Genomic DNA, 18,802 nt, shown 5'->3' with positions numbered 1-18,802 from the left:
AGGGGGAAGAGGAAGCTCTCCCACACACTCACTGGACCTGGGCTAAGACTGGGTCCGGGGGTTCCCGGAACACTGCAAAATTCCTACCGGGCAGTTGGGGTGGGTAGGTCCTGCGGAGTGGTGGGGGGGGGCGGCCCAAGGGGGTGGGAGAGAGTCCGGCCCACACTGTGCCTGGGCTGGGACTGATCCCACTGGCACAAGGTAGCAGGAAGCTCTCCACACACTCACCAGACCTGGGCTAGGACTGGGTCTTGTGGACTATTTTCTACAAAGACAACTTTCTACAAGGACAACTTTCTGCAGGCCACTGTACTCATGTTTCAGCATAATTAGTAAAACTCTTTGGGGAAAACAGTTTTCATTTTCACATATAGTCTTTAATTAATTGCTGTGTTTTCCAACTGAAGAAAATTGCTATTGTTGCCAGTTTTGATGTTTAGGTGTCAGAGACAAGGTACATTCCCATGACAATGGAAACATCTCTTAAGGTTTCTATGATGTACTGTCTGAAGTCAAATGTGGGGTGATGAAAATGGGTAAAAATGGAATGAAGAGTTATTAGAAATGCAAATTAGAACATTTCTAATGTTCAGTCTGATTAGATAAGTAGTTTTAATATATTTGAAAAAAGTTTAATATTTACTTCTTGTTAAAATTTCAAGATTCTAAATAAATTCTGTTGTTATTTTCTTATTACTAGTTTGTGGAAAAATAATTAAGCCTGAATATTTATTTTGCATCTGAACACTTCACTGTACTTTATTATTTCTAAGAGTTTTAGAGTATATTTTATTGAATTTTCTGAATATATATATATATTTGTTTATTAATAAGAGGAAAAATACTCTCCCAATACTTATATCTTGGTCTGAGTCGTGAATTATTAAATTGCCTAATGTATCATGTGGGAACAAATCTATTTTTCATTTTCTAATGATTTAAATAATGAGACGTGAACACTGTTAAATTGTTTGAAATATCTGAGTGATCATATTTTATTGTTTATTCTTTCTTATTAAGACTATGTTTTGAATAATTGCATTAAGTGAGCTCCCAATCCAATACCTGAATTTTTGGTATAATCTCTATCTTTAGAGTAAGTAAATCTTTCTGTTAGTGAGTTGAATTTGAAGTACATATTCATATTAATAAGAGATTTGTTTTCTTTTTCAAATTTTTCTGTGCTCTTGTGTCTAGTTTTAGCTTTAGAGCTTGTTATTTTATGAAAAAATGAGTAGTTTCCATAACAGAAGAATAGTACATAATTTGTAGGCGTCATCTCTAGCTTTTATTTTTTAATTGTATCACTTTAGGTAATACAAGATACTATATCCCCACTAACTCAAGCACTCTGTCAAGATGATTTTACCTTATAATCATAAAGTCTATTTTCTTAACCTCAATTTTAATGTATTTTAATATTTATTATACATATTCTTTATTATATTCAGCTTTTGTTCTATTTCACCTACATTTTGCTCATTTGTACATTTTACATTTTGCTTCATTTTCCCAAAACATACAGTGAATAAATTTATTAAGTTATTTTACAGCATTATTAAATTATTTATAAAAATTATTGGATTTCTATAGGAAGATTAAAAGACTACTTTTTCTTAATTACAATTATCTGTCAAGTGTTTTTCTTATTATCAGAAGTGAAGGATTAAGACATATGCTTACTTCTCACTGCAACTTTGATGGAATTCTTGATAAAAATATATATATTCTTCTTATTTTACTGTCCTAATAGTCTTTAATAGTGTATTCTTGATTTCTTTTATAATCCATGAAATTTTTATACTTTACAACCTAGTTTTAATTTTATCAATAATTCTGTCATGGAAAATTAGATACAAATAGAGAAATTAGATCGTCTTTGTAAATTCAAGACGATCACAAACATACATAAGGGGCAATCAAAATATTTGAGATTAAAAGTTTTAATAGAATAAAGGGTATGTTGCCATTAGTCCCTGGACAATACTCCCTACTCCCCACCCCCATGATGAACATACTTGTCCTATTATTTGTGTCATTTTTGTAGTGATTCTGGAAGTTTTCTTTCATATGTGTCTTTATGGGATGTGATGAAAACTAAGGTGAATGCTGCTGCTCAATGAGACCCACTGAAGAGTCAGACTCATAAAAACATGACTCTCATTCACCAAATCTGGCACTGTAGGTCCTTCAACATAGTCCTGAAACATAATCAGTTTGGATCAGTTCAGGACTGGTAAGCAGCCACAACAGCACAACTGAAGACACTCAGTGAAGAAGACTTCCAGAACTTTTGCAGGAGGTAGGAAGAACAACTGGATATGTGCATGTGAAGTGAGGGAGTTTAATGGAGAATTTTCTTTTAGTGTAATATTTTTTAAAAGAAAACTAATCATGGAACCTTCCCACCTGAGTTTCACTGAGTCCAGCTGTCCCTTCTTGGTCTGAAGACTGCTGGAAGACTGAGCAGCCCTAGCCCCATCCCCTCAGCATTCCCACCAGAGCTCTACTGAATCTGACTGCTCCTCCTGCCCTTAAGACAGCTGGGGAGAATCAACAGCCTTAGCCTTGGCCCCTCAGTCTTGCTACTAGAGCTCTTCAGAGCCTGGCCATCAGTCCTCGACCTGAGGACCCCCAGGGATATGTGACTACCACAGCAACACACAGGAGCCTTGGGGAGAACTATACTGTTCCAGTCCACCATCAAGGACAGGTGAGGTAGTTCAGTAGACTAAGCAACTGCTTAGGCAAACACAGTGACCTGGGCTTGATCCTAAGTGTCACATGTTCCTTCATCCCTACCCCTGGGCATTCTGAGCTGGCCACCAAATTGGGGCATGGTGGCACACATGTGTAATCCCAGTGCTAGGGTGGCTGAAAACAGGAGGATCACTAGGAGTCTGCACTGCATAGTGAGACCCTCTTCTAGGATCCAGCGTGGTTAATGTTTATATCTCCTTAGTGTTCTCCAACTTGTGACAGTGTTTTTTGATTTTGACATTTTTGATAAGTATCTTATCTTTCTTATCCATTCTCTTTAAACTAGCAATGCAATGCATTCTGCATCTATTATTTCTGCTTCAATTCCAATCATTTACTTATATAAATAGTAGGCTAATGTCCACTGTCCTATTTCCTTCTCTGTAGTTCTATCAAAGGTTATTTCTGCTTTATAAATTTTGAGAGTTTTTCTTATGTTTGACTTTTGTCCTGTTCATATGACTGCCTTTCATACCTTTCTCTTCTTTATCACCAGCACTAAACATTTGAAAACTACTGTGGTCTAATTTTTGTTTTTACATTAAATTTGTATAATATATCCTCTTGGCTTATAATTTATACATTACTCCCACTATAATTACATGTTGGCTCATTGTTTTCTTTAAATGCTAATGTTTCAGAGAGAAAAATCATAAAAGCAAAGCAAATGAAGTATCTGTAAACAGAAAGCTTCTACTGCTTTGACTTTTAGGATTTGCACATCAAATCTCTTCTGAGAATGGTCAACTTTCTTGTGATGTTTACTTCTGGTTCCTGTCGTAAGTTATTTTCAGAGATTTGTCTAGTATAAATTTTTAATTTTTTTCTCAGTACTTTTTGTTTTTGGAAAATGATACTTATGATACATATATTTATATTCCTCAAGTGTGGGAGCTCTAGTCCAAGTTTGCCAGCATTCAGACTCTGCAGGGTATGTGGGTCTCCAAACCCATTGCTTGGTCACTGCAGCTCACTTTCCAAAGCTACAGTGCACTTTCATGCAGCCTAGTTCTGTTGAAGAGAGTGATATGTTCTCCTTTCCTGCATCACTGCTTAGTTTCTTGAATTTTTAAATAAAATGATATATAAAAAATGGATGTTCTTAATGTAAACCGTTGCTTAAGTTGAATTCTACATTACTTATTATGTCAACCAGAAGAAATTACTTTAGGTGAATACATTTTCCACAGAATTATATGCCATTATTTTCTTGTCTTATTACTTATATTCTGAGAAAAAAAATGGCTCCGGGGTAGACACTATTCAAAAAGATGAGGCAGAAGGGTAAAACAAAGTCCTGATTGTATAGTGAAGACAGTCTCCATACTTTATAAGGCTAAAATGATTGCCCGTCAATCTATTTAGGGGTAGTTAGTTCTCCACACTTTACGGGATGGGTAGTGCTGCCTATCTGTGGTGTAAAGTATAGTCACATATTATTTTCCTTACTCTTCATTAAGGCATTGATTCAACAAATGTGTGTATTGAATCATTATTATGTGCAAAACACTTTGCTCGGTTCTGGTGACTTACGTCTAAAGGAGAAAGACATGGTCTCTGATTTAATGAATTTTCCCCCAGTCACTGGAAAAATTAATATTTTTATATGTCAACATTTTGTAAATATGGACAAATCCTAACTTACGATGGTTAGGCTTATGGTTTTCATCTTTGTGATGGCATCAAAGTGATGCTCGTTCAATAGAAACTCTGTTCCAATTCTGACGTGAGCTCTGCTCCTGGGCTTGCTATGTACTCCCCATCACTTTCCCAAAGCTTGGCAAGGGCAGCTAGCTGCAGTCCCCAGTCAGCCATGGGTACACGATGATGCTCTGCAGGGCTCTGTCTTGCTGAATTATGACTGATGCCACGAAGCTTTGATTTATAGCATTTTCAATGTATGCAGGGCTTACTGGGAATGTAACCTTCTTGCAACCAGAAGAGCAGCAGGTGTATCTAACTCTGTAGAGCTGTCACCATGACAATCCATGTGTGGGGTCTGCCGCATGGAAGGCATTCGGTCAGTGCTAGTTTTATTATGACTGCTTCTTTCTATTATTACTGTTAGTCAGAAAACACTGATAGCATCACATTCAGTTTTCAAACTCAAAAAGTTCAAAGAACCTTATAGCACATACTCATACATACCACATGTATTCTCTAATTTGAATTTTCTATGTTTCCTTTACCAGATAAGAATCTGTCATTTTACCTTTTTTTTTTGATATGGTAAACTGTTGACATCAATTCACCTCAAAATATGACAACTTGTACCTTATTATCTACAGTTCAATATTTATTTATAGTTTAGTTTTGAGTTAAAATTAGATTCACAAATCTAAGAGAGTTTTGACAAGTGCATAATGCCCCATAAACCACACCACTTTCTGCTACAGAACAAAATCATCATCTTACTCTCCCCGAATCTTTCTTTCTACGCATCCTATGTCCCCACCGTTCTATGGATCATATTCTGCTGCTCTAAAATGTGGTATAATTAGAATCACAAATTAGATCATGTTTTGTAAGTTCTCTTTCATTAAACAAATTTTTACAAGTCTCCCACATTATTGTATATATGAGTAGTTCCTGCTTTTTAGTTACTGAGTAAGATTCCTTTGCACAGATGTAATGGTATTTGTTTATCCAATTAATAAATGCTATGGTATTTTCCATTTTTGCCTATTATGAGTAAAACAATTTTGTATGAGTCTATGAGCCATAGAGGTGCTTTTTCTCTCTGGAGGCATAGCATTTTTCACGAACTACTTACCTCAACCCCACACAGAAGAGGCCTATTGTCCCTGCTTATAAGGCACACTTCTGCTGATTGGGTGAAGTCAATCCTTGACCACTTTAAGGAAAGCAGATGTGTTTTTGAGAACTTGATATTCCAGATGTAGGGACACACATAGGTATGGATGAACAGAGAAAGTAAGCTTTCTAAAAGAATAACACAGACCCAAAAAGCAGAAGCGAGGAGTCTGTAGAAACTTTCCCAAAGAAAGAGAACAGGAAGAACAGTCATTCATTTTTGATAGTTTCTTCATTTAGACTTCAAAGGCCTTGGCTAAGTTTCCTTCCCCATGTTGCATAATATCCTTGCTTTTCAAAATAGTATATTCTTTAATAAATTCTATTATTACTTATTTAAAGTAGTTCCCAACTTTCTGATATTTGTGACTAAAGATATTGTTTAAATCACTGAGAAAAAATTTCACAATTAAAAATATATTGTTTGGGCTGGGGAGATGGCTCAGTAGAATAAGCGCTTGCCTGGCAAGTGCAAGGGTCTGAGTTCAATCCCCGGTTCCGGAAAAAAAAAAAAAAAAGAACAAAACCTTGCTATCGGGGCTGGAGAGATGGCTCAGTGGTCTAAAGCACCTACTTAGAACAAGTTTGGCAAAGCACAGGGACCGCGGTTCAATCCCCCAGCACCACATGCCAGCCAGCCCCGCCCCCTGGTGGGCTGAGCTGGCCACACACACACATACACACACAATAAATAAATAAATGTTAAAAAAAATAAAGATATATTGTTTGACCTAAATTATATTCTGCATGCATACCAGAAGTTAGTATATATGTCATATGCTCAATTAAATGTTTGTAGGCTGAAAGCAAAATCTGAATGAGAGTATGCTACATTGTATCAGTCAGTCATAATTTAGGGTTTCCAGTGAACAAGTGTGGAGGAGAGCATAACTAGTTGGGGGCCTTTGGGCTCCACTGTAATTGAGGAGTCACAAAGAAATGGAGAAAAGGAAGTCTCTGAAGCAAGAAATTAAACAAAGGCAAGCATTCATATCACATGTACTGGTGAGGGTCCTGTGTGAGCCCGTGGCACGGCAGAAGACTCTTGATATCTTCTATCACTTTGGACTGCAAACTTGACTTTGTGCCTCTGGTTTGGGGCCCAGGCAGAAGAACTAGAGAGGGTATATGGAGTCAGGAATTCTTCCTTCCCATCCTCATTCAAAGGCCTTATCTGGTTTTCTCAGCAATGTAAACTTAGTCAGAGACAATCCGCTTTCAATTAAGTAGGTTTCCTGAGAGTGTACCATAGCAGTCCACATTGGCAATGCGTCTGCTTTCTGAGAAAGTATTGAGCCCAGTCAGCATTCCTTAATACCATAGTGTCAAGGAGGGATTGCACTCAACTGAAATAGATAAAGGGCCACTGCTTATTTCTTAATCAATTTTTATTGATTTAGGAGACATGGAGTCTTTAATTGTATGTGTACTTCATCTTCCCATTGGAAATTTCTACTTCATCTGATAAATAGATTCTAGTTTAAAATTGTCATACCCCACACCATATGCATTGCAGCAAGAGCTTTCAGAATTCTACATAGTTGAGAGTAGAATCTACACACGAGGGAAGTCTTCTTTTACCTCATCTAGTTTCCCTGATTGGCAGTGTAGCTTCTGCAACCAGAGTAGGCTTGAACCCCAGCTCAGCCCCTGCTGATCTTGCTAACCCCAGTGAGAGCTATGTTCCCTCTCCCCTTCTCAATTTTTTCCTCTGAAATGTGTATAACAGTATTAGCATCTACTTTATGTGTAAATGGTAAGAAAATATTGAATCTTTCCGTTTCTTTTTCTTCTTCTTTACTACTTTTAGGTGGTAGTTAGAAATTAGCAGCCCTGAGGGACAGACAATGAGGAGGGCTGCAAAACTGCCAGGTATATTCTGAGTAAACAGAGACTTCCATGTACAACACACTTATCATCATTCCTTAAGTCTCAGCCCAAAGGTGATCCCACATAGCACAGTGACATTTTAAAGTAACACACTGGGCATATTCCTTCTAATATCTGGTCATCTGTTTTTTAAATAAGTCACAGCATTTCTGAGTGTCATAGTTACACCCACTAAGATAAAGGGGGTATTTTTAAAGACCCCCAGTCCTTGGGCTGAGAACTGATTTAGATTCTTATATGATTAAGGCCCCTGAAGAAATACACCTGAAAAGAACAAGAAAGACATTTTTATGATGTTGACATTTCAAAGAATCCCCCAAGAGAAAGGGCAATCATCATAGTTCTCCGCACCTTGGTGGCCCTACCTGACTTCTCAGATGAAGGGGAATTCTTTCCTTTCATAAATTCCACCTGTATTTTTTAATGACCACCTATGTGTCTTACCTGAATCTTCATCAAGGGCACAAAGAACTGAGGACCAATGCAGTGAGGGGCCAGCTCTTTGCTATGCTAGACCCACTTCCCAGTGAGGCTATCATACCAGTTTTTGCAAAATGAAGGAGCTTTACTATGCGGTTGACCAGCAAGCTGGCCAGGAGCTGAGAAAAACAGCCTAAATATGGTTCCCAGTCAGCTGGTAGTGGGGATTATGGGAGAGGGAGGAGCTTTTGGCTGATTGGATGGCAAGACAGAGGAGGATCAAGTTTCTCTTGCACAACTGTGGATATTAACCACACTGCTTCCAGGTCATAAGTTTCTTTTTGTGAGTGACTATGTTTTATGCTGAGGATTTTTGAGTGTGTGAGGTCAAGTCATAGACCAGCTGAGCTGCTTCTTCTGCTTCTGTCTTTCTCAAGAAGCTGGTCCTTGAGTAGATTTGTAAAGGTTTTCCTGAAAAACAAATTAAGGATTTCGTTATTTAATGAATTAATGTCTCATGTACCTAGGCTATGGCCAATTTCATTCCTCTGTGGCTGAATTATCGAGTCTCTGCTCATTTGCCCTGAATTTTTCATTTTAAATTTCTTAAGTTTTTGTATGATCATCTCTCAATGTTTCAAGTCACACTAGTGACAAGATTTTGTACAGATTTATTAGGTATCACTTATTTTTTCATTGTGATATTCTTACAAATGATTCTAGATTGATTCTGCATTTATATGATATACATGTCTCAAGAATATGTGTGTTCAATACATAATATCTGCTTATAATTGACTCATAAGATGGAACCCATTTCTGCAGCCCACCCCCTGGCTCCAGACCAACTCAATACCCAAGGAATCCAGCCCTTGATGGAGGCCACCACTACCTCTAAGCCTGCTCTATGTTTCTTTTTTCCCCTTGGCCTGGGGCAGCAGAGGTGCCAAGAAACCATGCTCATGACTGAGTTCAGTGCCCCGGTGGAGAACGAAAGCTTCAGAGTTGGCAGCTCTAGGGAGCAACAATGAACAGGGCCAGAAGCACAGCTATGTAAACTCCTAAATCAGCATGGGATTTTACTCTGAAAGTGACTCTTTTGCAGGAAGCTAGAAAAATCTCAGTGCAGTGTTTAAAATATTGCCAGAGAGTATTTAATCAAATGACATTTTAGGAAGGAGTTAATTAAGATAGAGTTACAGAAGAACTGCTGAGCAACTCTACTTCAGGGTTTCCAGTGTTACTCTACCATGGTGACCAGGAGAGATAAAACCATGAGAGGTGGTCACAAAGAGAGTGTAGGCAAACCTTAAGCCCCCTACGGTTTAAATTCAGGGCAAGAAGGGCACGACACACACCTCAGTCTTCATGGTGAGAAACCAGGCCCTGAGAGCATAACTTGCTGAATTCCAAGAACATATCCTCAAAAGAAATCATTCAATTTTTTTTTTTTTTGTCTTGAATTCTATATTTTTTTCTTTTTTTAGGGGGTGGGTGGTTTTTTCTTCTACTTCTTATTTTATCCTGTTGGTTAATTCTTTTTTCTTTTATTTTGTTCTTTTTAAATTTTCTTCTTTTTCTGTTATTTTTATTTAATACTATTAATTATAATGTATTCCTCAAAGGGATCATTTACAGTGGTACTTCCATTCATGAACTTAATTCATTTCGTAAGTCTAAGGAAGATGGCTGTAGTCATATCATCACCTCATGGAGAATTTGAGACAGGAAGAAAAAAAAATTTTTTTTGAATGCTTCTGTTTGTGAACTGAATTATTTTCAAACAGAAGTGATGGTTTGTGAACTGAGACATTACCATATTTCACTTTCTTCTCTCCCTTCTCATTGTCCATTGTTTAATTTTTGCAATTCTCCTTTTTTATTCTCTGGTATCCCACCCCCTTTATCTTTACTAGTGTAGTCATTCAGCGTTATCTGTCTTTAGTTATTTCTATGTTATTACTGTTGAATTCTTTTGTGATTTTAGTGAAGTCATAGCTTTTGAATTTACTGTACATTAATCTTTACAGATATTTACTTATGTTAAACTTTACTTTGTCTTAGTGTTTATACTATGACTAAGATCTCTTTTCTAGGGCGAGGAGCACTACATTATGTCAATACCTAAGTTGTCTTTAACATTGCTATTGCTGATTTCACTGCCATTGCCAGCATGGCATATTTGTTGCTATAACTGGTTTTCTCTGTATGATATTTGTATTGTCTTTGTGTCATTGGACACACTGTGGCTCATTCACAGGGGCCTGAGTGGTGGGCCAAATACACTGCAGCAGCCTGTCATCCCAGATAAATGGAAGTCTTTGGTCTTGGACCAGAGGCAAAATCCTATGATTGGACATGCACAGAGTATCACCAAAATGCAGACACTAACCAAAGAGGTCTCCATAAGATCAATGATGTCTTCCACTGTAATCAACATGTAGACCTCAGCACTCTTAAAACAATAACAACAAAATCCCCTGAAACAACATAAACTTGAGGAGATAAGGCATCAAAATGATTCCAAAATCTCCTAACTCGCTCAAAGCTGATTCATGGAGCATTAATGGGGGAGGAAATTAAAATTCACAGAACTGAGTTATTTCAAATGATAAAGAGAAGAAAAAATCAATAGGGCTTTTGGGGAGCTCAAAAAATGTAAGCTAAACATATAATGAACTTAATAAAATGATCAGCAAATATACAGAAGACACTAATAAATAGCCAGTTGAGTTAAACAAAATGATACAAAACATGAATGATCAGTTTAGAAAAGAATTACAGTCCATAAAAATGTGTAAAAAATTTCAGGAGATTAAAAATTCCATGGAAAGTATGGGCAACAGAAAGACCACTGTGCAGAAACAAGGCAGAGCTGCTGTTGGAGATCAGTTGTTCAGGGATTCCTTAAAAAATAGAAAACAAGAAAAATGGATCCGATGGCTGAGGCCAAGATCACTGTAAGATTAGTTAGAATGACCAAAATGTCAGAAGACAGCTCAAACATTGAAAGCTTTATACAAACAAAAAGCAGAAATATCTTTAGAATCTGAAAATAATTTAACATACAGATAAGTGATGCATATAGAACCCCAAATACCCATGCTTAGAAAAGAACCTCTCCATGACATAGCCAATGTCTCAGAAATCCAACATAAGAATAGAATCACAAAAGCTGTTGGAAAAAACAACAAAACACTTATTTTCCTTAGTTTGTTTTGGATTTTTGATACAGGGTCTCACTGTGTAGTGTGGCTGGCCTCAAACTAATGGCAATCCTCCTGACTCAGCCTCCTCAGTGCTGGGATTAAGGGTGTGTGCCACCATGCCCAGCTCAAACAAATCAACTATAGAGATAAGCCCATTGGATTCCTAGCAAATTTGTCAACTCAAATCTTAACGACCTGAAAAGCTTTGAATGAAGTATTTCAAACTTTAAAAGAGGCTTCTATATTTCCAACCCAGGATGCTATATTCTGCTAAACCAACTTTCAAAATTGATATAAAAATAAGATATTTTCATGATAAAGAGCATTTAAAGAAATTCATGATCACCAAACCAGCATTCAAAATAATTTTCATTGCTATGCTAAAAAGTGGCATGAACCTCCCCAAAATGGCTAATACAATAAACATGCCATGCAGTGTGAAAGTTAAATAGAAGGAAAATAAAATAGACTCAGCAAAAGGAAAATAATCCAATGATAAGAATAAGTCAATAGTTTTCGGTAATAACTTTCAAAATGTAAAAGGTCTCAATTCTTCAATGAAAACACACAGGTTGACAGCACATAAAGAAATAAAGTCCAACAATATACTGCACATGAGAAGCAATTCACAAATAAATTCATTTATTAAAAAGCAAAAGGTAGAAAACAATATTACAAGCAATGGGAACCTGACAACAAGCACAAATAGCTCTCTTATTTTCAGACAAAAAGAACTTCAAGCCAAAGCTGATCAGAGGAGGCAAAGATGTCCAATATATATTGGTTAAGGCAACAATTAAAGAGAAAGAGCTAACAGTTATAAATGCATATGCACGAACTTTGGTGCTCCCAATATCATAAATCAAAGACTATTGTACATCAAAGATCAGATAAACATTAATACAATTACAATGGGGAAACTCATTATATTAGTCTCACAAATAAATCAACTAAACAAAGAAATATTAATTTAAAGTTGAATTAAACTGCTAAGTGAATGGATTCAACACATATCTACAAAATATTCCACCCAATGAAGACAGAATATATATTCTTCTTAGTAGCAAATAGAACTTTCTCTAAAATAAATTACATATTAAGCAATAGAGTATACTTAAGGAAATATTGAAGAAGAGAAATTTTCACGCATAGTATATCATACCTTAATGACACAAAAAATAAATTTAAAAGCAATCAGAAATTATGCAAATGCATGGAAATTAAACAATATACACTTGAATAAATAATGAGTTACACAAAAAATGAGGGAAGAAATTAGTTTCTAGACCCTAACAATAATTCTTGTACAACATTCCAGAACTTATTGAGTTCATTCCAGAACAAAATGAGTTATATACATGTAAATATAACTGTATCTATGTCTATGTCTATGTCTATGTCTATGTCTATGTCTATGTCTATGTCTATGTCTATGTCTCTATCTATCTATCTATCTATCTATCTATCTATCTATCTATATATCTTTGCATCAGAGATTGAACTTGGGACCTTTTACTTGCCAGGCAGGCATTTATGCCACTGAGCTATATCTGTGGCCTCTATAAGCCACAGTGAAAGCAGCCTTAAGAAAAAAGTTTGTGGCTGTAAATCTCCACATCAGAAAAATAGAGTAAGCTCACTAATGTTGAATATAAAATTTCTAAAAATGAAAAATCCAAATCCAAGGCTTGTACAAGAAGGAAACTATAAAGGTCAGAGGAGAAATTAATGAAATTTAGGCCAAAAAATATATGAGCTGTTTCACTGTAAGAAAAAACAAGATAGACAAACTCTTAGCCAAATCTCTAAAAAAAGAAAAGAAAATATCCAAATTAATGGAATTAGAAATTAAAAAGGTGAAATCACAATAGACTACATCCAAACTCCAGAAGATTATTAACTGATTCAAAAAATTATACTCCAAAATATTAGAGAATTTAGATTGACTTCTATTTATACATTAACTACCTAAATTGAACCAAGAAGACTTAAAAACACTGAATAATACAAAAGCTGACAACTATATTGTACTAGTAATGAAAGTGCTACTAAACAATTAATAAGAAAAGCCCAAGACACACTGGATTCACACTGAATGATACAACACATTCAAGTAAATTGTAACACTTATATTCTTCAAACTCTTCAATGGAAATGAAAGGGAAAAACTACTCCCAAAGTAGCTATTGATAATCTTCTGAATTTCCACTGGGTCTGTGGTAATTACACTCTTTTCATTCCTTATTGCTTGTATTTGAATTTTTTCTTTCCTCTTTTTGTTGAGGTTAGCTTGGGACTACTTTGTATCTATATATACAAAATAGGATAGATATACAGCTACTTTCTCTTAATTCCATGAGAAGTAAAATTTGTACTAATAGTGTTTGGATAGGATATTATGTCTGCATCTTGTACTATGAATAACCATTATGAAGACAACAATATGCAATGTATTAATTATTGAAACTGTCCTGTTAATTGGTTTTGAAACATTCATTGTTATTTGTTTCTCAATAAAATTGATAAAAAAAAGAAAGAAAAAGTACTCCCAAAGTTATTTTGGAAAGCTAGTATTACCCTAATTCTAAAACCAGATAGAAATTCAACCAAAAAGAAAACTTCAGATCAATTTCTTTAATGAATACAGAGGCAAAATTGGTCAATATGAAAATATCAAATAGAAAGAAAAACAAAGAAAAAATAGATGATACATCATGACCAAGTGGGCTTCATCCCAGGCATGCAAAGATAGTTCAGCATGCTTAAGTCAATAAATGTAACACTGTAACATTCTGTAACTCAGTGGTGTCCCAAATTTTCTGATGAAGAAGATTTTGGGGCCACAGAGGAAAGTGATTGATGATGTAGAGTGTGCGTAAGGAGCATCACCTGGAGAGAAAACATTCTCTCAGGATTTCACAGAGAGCAAATTGGCAAAGCAATGGCCATGAGTCATCCACAGGGCTGACACTGACAAAAGATCTACAAACTGTAGTACAGGGTTTAAGGGTAAGTCCTGAGGGGATTAGACTGACTTTGGCAGATAGAAAAGTTAAATTTTTTGCTATATAGGTCTTGCTTTATCTTGGTCGTAACCATCCAGCAGAAAACTATAAAAATGAGGCATAAAAAATAAAGCCATATTAATATGCTGAGCTGTAAAAGGCTCAAATCAACAACTTCTGACATTGCCAGTCTTATGGAAAACCCACCACTATTATGGACTACTGGGCTATATTGGATTGCTCTGCTGAATTCATGCACTTACAATGTGAATGGCAATGGAATACACATCTCTGACAAATGTAAACAAGTAAAGGGATATAAATGAAGGAACATTTTGTAGCAAAAAATATATATATGTGTATATACAAAATAGTATAGATATACAGCTTCTTTCTCTTAGTTCAATGAGAAGAAAGTTTTGAACTAATAGTGTTTAGACAAGATATCATGTCTGCATCTTGTACTATGAATAACTACTACAAAGGCAACAATATACAATGTATTAATTATTGTAACTGTACTACTAACCTGTTTTGCAACTAATTCATTGCTACTTCTTTCTCAATAAAATTATTTTAAAAAGTTAATAAATGTAATACATCACATAGAGAGAAACAAAAATAAATTCATATAAGCTTTTTAATAGACACAGAGAAAGTCTTTGACAAAATCTCACATCAATCCATGATTAAAGCAAACAAGCACAGAAGAACTATTTCTCAATCTTATAAAAGTCATTTAAATGAACCTATTGCCAACATCATATTAAATGAGGGAAACTAGAAAGCTTTTCCTCTAAAATCAGGAAAAGACAAGAATATATACTATAGTCACCTTTCTTTAATGTTTTACTTGAAACATTAGATAGAGTGACCATCCAAAGAAAGAAATAAAAGATGTGTATAGGAAAGGAAAGGGTTACTTTATCTTTAGTTTCAGAAGTCATGATCCTGTATAGAGAAGGCCCAAAAATGATATAAAAGATTCCAAGAACTATTACACAAATTCAGCAACATAACAGGATAGAAAAATTAACATATAAAAATCAGTAGTATTATTGTACACCAATAAGGAATCCAAGAAGAAAGAAAGAACTCAGGATAGTTATACCATCAACAATACCATAAAAGAAATGAAATATTTTGCTATTAACCTAACCTAGGAAGTGAAACATCCCTACAAAAAACAAAGTAAAACAAAACATTATAGTGCTTGCAAAAGGAGGCCAAAGAAGACATCAAAAAAGACAGCAAAAAAAGAGAACATATTCTATTCCTGGATGACAGAACCAATATAGTGAAAATAGCCATATTTCCAAAATGGATACACAGATTTAATGCATTTTCAGCCAAAATACTAACACCATTTCTTACAGAACTACAGAATATAGTCCTAAAATTCTTATGGGTCCAGGAGAGAACCTGAATAGCAAAAGCAATCCTGAGCTACTAGAGCTAACAAAGAATCATCATAATCCCATACTTTTCATTTTTGTATTTTTGAGACTGGGTCTCCCTATGTACTTCAGGCTGACCTTGAGCTCATTTTGTAGCACAGGCTAGTCTCAAACTTGCATTGACCCTCCTCCTGCAGCTTCCCACATTCTGGGATGGCAGGCATGTGCCACCATGCGTTGGAGCCAGCTGAATATGGACTGAAACATCCATATTAACTGTCAGCTAAATGAATCTTTACTTCCTTCATTCTGGATGTCAGGCATTTTGTCCAAGCAGTGAGAGAAGAATATCTGAGACATATTTTGTACCAGAGAAGTGGGGTCATTGCTGTGACTATATACCTGACGGTGTCATTCAAGAACCTTTGGGAATGGCTTATGGTAAGGCAGGAGAGGTTCAGAGATGTCACCTACATGACAGGTGCTAAAACATCACTGGCTGTTCTGTACAGAAGATTCTGACTAGATCTCTGAATACCAGAAGGATGATCTTGAAGACATAGGCATAAGCATGGACTTCTGAACTAAATAAAAATCACACATAGTAAATAACATCTCAAATTAGCAAATAGGATCATATCAAAATAAAACACTTCTGTACACCCAAGGAAACAGCCAACAGAATGAAAAGACAACCCATAGAGTGGGAAAAGTTTTTTTTTTAGCTATTCCTTGGACAGAGGACTAACATGGAGAATACATAAAGAACTAAAAAAGAAAAACTTAAACCTCTGAAATAGATGACCAAATCAAAATGTAAAATTCAAATAAATGGACACTTTTCAGAAGTACAGATGGTCAATAAATGTGTAAAATATATTCAGCACCACTGGTCATTAGAAGAATGCAAATTAAAACAACACAGATTCCATCTTTCTTCAGAAAGAATGGCTATTATGAGGAAATCAAATAGCAACAAATTCTGGAGTGGCTTTGGGGAAAAGGAACCCTCCACTGTTGGTGGGAGTGTAAAGCAGTGTAGATATTATGGATATTAAGTCATCCATCAGAATGGAGACTTGTCAAAACACTGAAACTAGAAATTCCATTCAACCCAACTATTCTTGTATATATTTTTCTGGTAAAGTTAAAGACATCAGCTTACAGTGATACATATATGTTGGTAGTTGTAGCATGATAATTAATAGTAGCTATATTTCCATAGTAACCTAATGCACATCAATAGATGAATGGATAAAGAAAATGTATCTATACACAATGGAGCATTGCTATGCTATAAAGAAGGACAAACCTTGGTCATTCGTAGCTAAATGGCAGTACCTTAAGACCATAATGTTAAGTGAAATAAATCAGACATATGAGCTTAAATATCACATATATTTTCTTTTTAAAAGGTTGTTTTTCATTTTTCCACCTTTAATAGTTCATATTTGTAGTACAGAATGATTATATTCACTCTAGGGGATTGATACATGTATCTAACTAATTTTCCTTCTTCTCCCTACAATTTTCTTCTTCTTTCACCCTCCTTCTATCCCCGTGTATTTTTCTACCATCAGATTCATTAAAAGATCATATAATGTTAATTGTCGTATATACGGACTGAAAAATGCAGAGAGATAGGCCAAAGAATGTATAAATCACACAAGACAAATGTACTAAGTCATAGTACACACTGTCTGCACTGTACTAGAAGTTTCTGTCCCTCTTTTATCCTTGTTTATGGATATTTTTTACAATTAAAAGAAATCATGTGATACTTAAGTTTCTAACAGTATGGTTTCAAGGGCATTAATTTTCCTACAAATTATATTTATATATTGTCTTTGAGATGGGGTCTTACTATGCAGTTTAGGCTGGATTTGAGATCACTTTGCAGCTGAGTCTGGTTTTGAACTTACAACAATTCTCCTGCCTCAGCTTCCCAAGTGCTGGGATTACAGGCATGCACCCACACACCTGGGTAAAGTTTATCCTTTTCATGACAAAGTAGTGCTCTATTTTGAATAAATTCCACATTTACTTTTTATTATATGAGAAACAGAAAATAAAAAAAGCAAAATAAAATACAGATAATAAGAAATAGGGAGATAGATTTTTCTGCAAATGGTAAGGAGACCAAGAGATCAAGGGAGGTGAGAGGAAGGAGGTGAACAAGAGTTGTGCTGTGTTATGTGAATGCAATCATTATAGAATGACACATATTAATAAAATAAAGAGTGAAAAATTAATCAATTAGTGAGAATGGGAACACTGAAATCTAAAATATGCATTACGTCTTGGTTACTTTTCTCTGGTTGCTGGGACAAAATAACTGATATTCAAAATTAAAGAAGGAGAGGTCTGTACAGCTCACAGTTAGTGGAGGTTTCAGGCCACAGTCAGCTGCTTCTAAGGCAGAGTGGCACATGGTGGAGAGCAGTCGTTCATGGAGGGAGGAAATAGCAAGAGCCAAAAGGGAGGGGCAACAGCAAAGGAGAAGCTAGCAAGCCTCTCCTCTCTTCTATTGCATGCTGGTGATCTGCCTTAAGGCCAGTGTAGCACTCACACCCATAATCCCAGCAGCACTCACACCCATAATCCCAGCAGCACTCACACCCATAATCCCAGAAGTACTCATACCCATAATCCCAGCACTGGATCATCAATTAATCAGAAACTCTAGAAGCCTGCCCCATCACTGCATGAGGATTTGGGGGTATGACTACATGCAAACCATGACATTAATTTTAGGGCTGTGCATACATAACTTTTAGGAGTTTGGTAGATGTTGTATTGATAAATTTCTTTTAATATCTGATCTGATATTGCTATAATCTCTCAGAAACAGCACTTAAAATATACTTTTGCTAAATGTGTATTTTTAAATTATTTATTCTATAAGTAAACATCTCATTATCCACAAAGTTAAAGCATTTTTAGCATAACCAAAATAGGATTTACACATCTAAAATTGTTTAAAAAACTTCAAGTTGAGATGAGAAACTCAAATGCAGCTGTAAGAAATGATAGGAAGAACACAAGATTTTCTTTATTTATTTTTCTCCAGTAGTAACATCCTATTTCGCTATGGTATGGTATCACACTCAGGAAACTGTGCTGATAAACAATGTGTCACACATGTAAACATTTTAATAACAATTTTGAATACAATGAAATATGAAAGTAGTGTTCAAATTTGTTTTCTTATATTTCTCATTGGTTTTGTTACAATTAGGGGTTTTCCCCCCTCTGTCTCTGTCTCTCGTGTCTGTCTGTCTGTGTGTCTGTCTGTCTGTCTGTCTGT

Source organism: Octodon degus, unplaced genomic scaffold, assembly GCF_000260255.1.
Source record: "Octodon degus isolate 3935 unplaced genomic scaffold, OctDeg1.0 scaffold00095, whole genome shotgun sequence".
NCBI classification, from domain to species: domain Eukaryota; kingdom Metazoa; phylum Chordata; class Mammalia; order Rodentia; family Octodontidae; genus Octodon; species Octodon degus.
The sequence above is the reverse complement of the archived record's forward strand: the minus strand, read 5'-3'. Positions refer to the sequence as shown.